This window comes from Ranitomeya variabilis, chromosome 6, assembly GCF_051348905.1.
Source record: "Ranitomeya variabilis isolate aRanVar5 chromosome 6, aRanVar5.hap1, whole genome shotgun sequence".
Classification (NCBI taxonomy): domain Eukaryota; kingdom Metazoa; phylum Chordata; class Amphibia; order Anura; family Dendrobatidae; genus Ranitomeya; species Ranitomeya variabilis.
This window is the reverse complement of record NC_135237.1, coordinates 581,489,030-581,495,029: the sequence shown is the minus strand read 5'-3', so window position 1 is coordinate 581,495,029 and position 6,000 is coordinate 581,489,030.

The following is a 6,000-nucleotide window of genomic DNA, read 5'->3' as shown; positions in this document are numbered from 1 at the left end:
CTGCACTACTACAAGAACACCGCACCACTTAAAGAGAACAGCGCCACACTGCACTACTACAAGAACAACGCACCGCTACAAGAGAACAGTGCCACACTGCACTACTACAAGAGCACTGCACCGCTACAAGAGAACAGCGCCACACTGCGCTACAAGAGCACCGCACCGCTACAAGAAAACAGCACCACACTGCACTACTACAAGAGCACCGCAACGCTACAACAGAACAGCGCCACAGTGCACTACTACAAGAGAAAATAGGTGGAGGGCACCACAAACTATATCACAAAAAGGGAGGTTCACTGTGGGCTTGTAGCAAAACATGAAAGAACGAACAAGAAAAAGATCATGCCCACATGCAAGGAACACCCCCGAACATATATAATATCAAAAATATATACTTTTTATTGACAATTGACCTCAAAAACTGCATGTACATGCATGCAAAGAACGATACCACAGAACATTAAAAACATTTAAAATTGCAACAAATGCAAAAACAACATGCCTATGCTAAAGTTGTAGTCAAATCCTATGATAAGAAAAATGACACCCCACAGATAGTATGCTTCCTTAAATGAAGTAATGGCAAAAATCTAACCACACAATCAAAAATGCAGGTGTTAATGACCACTCAATAATGTGGTGGTAGTGTTGCAATACCATAACCACCAACATAAAGTGCATAATTCATGTGCAAAGAAACTACAACCGTATACAGATCATGGTCATGTAGCACAGAAAAAGACCTCAATAAGCATGTGCCAAAAATAGGAGTATAGATTAAGATTCAAGAAAATAATGATATCTCAAAAAAAATGCACATGTGGCCTGCAAGGGGAAGGAAGAGGGAGAGCTGAAAGATGCAAAAGCCCAAAAAAAACCTCAATCCCATGACAAAAACCCCATCATACCAATGTTCCAGAGCCGTGACCATGAATGAAACTCTGTTGTAGAATAGGGAAGCAACATGTGGGTAGGCTCCCACGCGTATCGCCGCCCAGATAGCGGCTTCCTCAGGGAAAGGATAACATGTAATGTGAACATCCAATGCGGTAACATATATATGCATTTCTAAAGGCATAAAGCGACTTCACCTGTGTATGGAGATCGGGGAAAAGGAAATGCGCGCATATGCTGCCACCACCATCTTGTCTGTGTCACAATTCAAGCTAGAGCAATAAAGTTATTCACAATTGTAAAGGCGCATGCGCGCGTGCATTAATGAAACTGTCTCACTAGTCGGAACCCAGGATGCCAGACAGCTACTGCGCAGGCGCCAAATTAGGTAGTCTGCGCACGCGCTTGTCATATCCAAGAGCTCCCCATGCCAGGGAGATACTTAACACAAAGAAAAATGATTACTGCGTAAAATAGTTTTGAGCGCACGCGCGCTGTACATTACAGTCCCCCACGTTGTGGTGAGAGCACCTTGCATAGCAAGGGAAGTTACATATGATCAATTATTTTAGTACAGAGCTGAGCGCATAGTCACTGGGTAAGAACACAGCCCCATTACAAAACAAGGATTGCAAGAATACATGAAATGCATTTGCACAAGAGAAAACATGTGACCCATCGCCGCAGAGTTAGTTGCAAAGACGGACAAGTGCAGTACCAATATCTATACTATTTGTGCCACACACAATGCCCAGCGCTGCACAGTCCGTGTGAGGGAATTCTAAATCCACACAATCAACATGTACGTAAATACTATATGCCCCACAACAACGGCAAATATATAGCTGTGGTTGTGAGGTTGTAATGAGAACTGGAACACATGTGTACGCACATAGAGAAAGCTAGAGCCCAGGATGTCGGACAATTTGTTCCACAGACGCCGGAATAGGCAATCCGTGTACACGTCCCTCATTTCCGAAAAACCACCATGTATATATACACACCTAAAAAGATGCTTGGTGCAGAGACTAATAGTTGCTGCACAAAATTGGAGGGTATTATTATTATTAAGGCACATGCGCACCCCACCTCCCAGTCCCCCATGTTATAGTGAACACATTTTTCATGACAAGACATATAATAAAATATATCCGCAAGGAATTAAGTGTATGGTCAAAGAGGACGGGCACAGCCCTGATATATTGAAATAGCGCCACAAAGTTGATGACATAGAGGGGGGAGTGCAGTGTTAATATCTGCACTGTGTGTACCGCGCAGACACCCTGCACTGCACAATCTGTGTGGGAGACTCGTAATCCCATGCATGGACAACACGTATATCTGCGTTGTGAGTACCGTAACCTCCCTGGCAGATATATAACCATGACTTGGCCATGGAAATAACGTAATGGATTGTGGACACGTAGAAGAGTTTTTTTAGTTCACCAGACGCGTCAATGGCAAAATTTGCAAAGATATCATAATCAACAAAATCATGTAAAATGCATGGTACAACCCACGCACTAAACCATGGCGAGTCGAATGTATGGTATTGCAACACAAAAAAAAAAAAAAAAAAAAGTGAAAAAATGAATGGATAAATATTCGATAAGTGCAGATAATATAATATATTTACGTATACAAAAGCAATTCAAACATAAATAGAGTAGCTCCAACAATTACACATATTGTCCAACGTATAGGTGGTTTTATCAATGACACGATACAGAATATGAAATAAGTCCAACTCAGCCATAAAAACCAGAAAAGAGAAGTTCCTCATTTAGTCCATTGGGTGATAGACTTTTTAAGTTGAAAATCCAACGGGATTCACGACGTAACAGTTCCTTTGTCCGATCACCCCCACGTATGTTGCTCAACACTTGGTCCAGAACCATGACCCGTATACCATCACACTTGCTCGCATGGTTATTCAAAAAGTGGGATGCCACAGAAGAAATTGGTTTATCTTTCTCTTTATCCCCTTTTGCTCTGCCGATATTAGACATATGCTGTTGGATTCTGCGCCTGATTTCTTGGCTCGTCTGCCCGACGTAGATCTTCGGACATGAGCAGACCAGTAAGTACACCACATTTCTGGATCGGCAGTTGGCATATATCCTCGTTTCAATTCGTTCTGGGAAAACGGAAAGCGTTAGAATATTAGTAGCAACCATGTAGGGGCAAATATTGCAACTGCCACACGGGAAGGATCCCTTGAGACGGATCCCCGTCCCCAAGTTGGTAGTTGGTCTCCTGAAATGGCTAGTGGTTAAACTGTCCTTTAAGTTTGGGGCCCTCCTGGCAATCAACCTGGGTGTATTAGATATATGAGGCCTAAGTTTCGCCTCACTTAGCAATATACCCCAGTGTCTACTCAGGATGTCGTGAATGTCTTGCCATTGGTTATTATAAACCGTGATTACATTAGTGGACGACATCTCATCCCTGGCCTTGGGCTGAAGGAGACTCTGTCTGTCACTATGCCGTGCGTTCTCAAAGGCGCATGATATAGTTTTATGTGGATAACCTCGCTCAGACAAGCGGGTAGTTAAATCCCGTGCTCCTTCTCGAAAATCGATATCAGAACTGCAGTTGCGTCTTACCCTTAAAAACTGTCCCTTTGGCAGGTTTCGTCGCAGATGATGAGGGTGAAAGCTAGAGAAGTGGAGTAAACTATTGGTAGCGGTGGCCTTGCGGTGAATCTTGGTTTGTATATGACACCCAGACTTTATGATTTGAAGATCCAAGAATTCGACTGATGTTGCAGAAATGGATGCTGTGAGAGAGATGTTAAATGAATTAGTGTTTAACGTGGTGATGAACTCCTCACATTCAGCTCTAGTCCCCGTCCATAAGACCAGCAGGTCATCAATGTAGCGGAACCATCGAAATACATTGAGCTTGAAGGCCTGCAATGGGCGCACCTGTGTCTCCTCCCACCAACCCATGAAAAGATTGGCATAGGAGGGAGCACAGCGAGCGCCCATTGCAGTGCCCGAGACTTGTTTGTAAACTGTTTGCACTACTACAAGAACACCGCATTGCTACAAGAGAACAGCGCCACACTGCACTACTACAAGAGCACCGCACCGCTACAAGAGAACAGCGCCACACTGCACTACTACAAGAGCACCGCACCGCTACAAGAGAACAGCGCCACACTGCACTACTACAAGAGCACCGCAACACTACAACAGAACAGCGCCACACTGCACTACTAAAAGAGCACTGCACTGCTACAAGAGAACAGCGCCACACTGCACAAGAGCACCGCACCACTACAAGAGAACAGCGCCACACTGCACTACAAGAGCACCGCACCGCTACAAGAGAACAGCGCCACACTGCACTACTACAAGAGCACCGCACCGCTACAAGAGAACAGCGCCACACTGCACTACTACAAGAGCACCGCACCAAGAGAACAGCGCCACACTGCTCTACTAGAAGAGCACCGAACCGCTACAAGAGAACAGCGCCACACTGCACTACTACAAGAGCACTGCACCGCTACAACAGAACAGCGCCACACTGCACTACTACAAGAGCACCGCACCACAAGAGAACAGCGCCACACTGCACTACAAGAGCACCGCACCACTATAAGAGAACAGCGCCACACTGCACTACAACAAGAGCACCTCACCACTACAAGAGAACAGCGCCACACTGCACTACTACAAGAGCACCGCAACGCTACAAGAGAACAGCGCCACACTGCACTACTACAAGAGCACCGCTACAAGAGAACAGCGCCACACTGCACTACTACAAGAGCACCGCAACATTACAAGAGAACAGAGCCACCCTGCACTACAAGAGCACCGCTACAAGAGAACAGCGCCACACTGCACTACTACAAGAGCACCGCACTGCTACAAGAGAACAGCGCCACACTACACTACTACAAGAACACCGCACTGATACAAGAGAACAGCGCCACACTGCACTACTACAAGAGCACCGCAACACTACAAGAGAACAGCGCCACACTGCACTACAAGAGCACCGCTACCAAGAGAACAGCGCCACACTGCACTACTACAAGAACACCGCACCGCTACAAGAGAACAGCGCCACACTGCACTACTACAAGAGCACCGCACCGCTACAAGAGAACAGCGCCACACTGCACTACTACAAGAGCACCGCACCAAGAGAACAGCGCCACACTGCTCTACTAGAAGAGCACCGAACCGCTACAAGAGAACAGCGCCACACTGCACTACTACAAGAGCACTGCAACGCTACAAGAGAACAGCGCCACACTGCACTACTACAAGAGCACCGCAACATTACAAGAGAACAGAGCCACCCTGCACTACAAGAGCACCGCTACAAGAGAACAGCGCCACACTGCACTACTACAAGAGCACCGCAACGCTACAAGAGAACAGCGCCACACTGCACTACTACAAGAACACCGCACTGCTACAAGAGAACAGCGCCACACTGCACTACTACAAGAGCACCGCAACACTACAAGAGAACAGCGCCACACTGCACTACAAGAGCACAGTAACCAAGAGAACAGCGCCACACTGCACTACTACAAGAGCACCGCACCGCTACAAGAGAACAGCACCACACTGCACTACTACAAGAGCACCGCAACGCTACAAGAGAACAGCGCCACACTGCACTACTACAAGAACACCGCACTGCTACAAGAGAACAGCGCCACACTGCACTACTACAAGAGCACCGCAACAATACAAGAGAACAGCGCCACACTGCACTACAAGAGCACCGCAACGCTACAAGAGAACAGCGCCACACTGCACTACTACAAGAGCACCGCAACGCTACAAGAGAACAGCGCCACACTGCACTACTACAAGAACACCGCACCACTACAAGAGAACAGCGCCACACTGCACTACTACAAGAACACCGCACCGCTACAAGAGAACAGTGCCACACTGCACTACTACAAGAGCACCGCACCGCTAAAAGAGAACAACGCCACACTGCGCTACAAGAGCACCGCACCGCTACAAGAAAACAGCACCACACTGCACTACTACAAGAGCACCGCAACGCTACAACAGAACAGCGCCACAGTGCACTACTACAAGAACACCGCATTGCTACAAG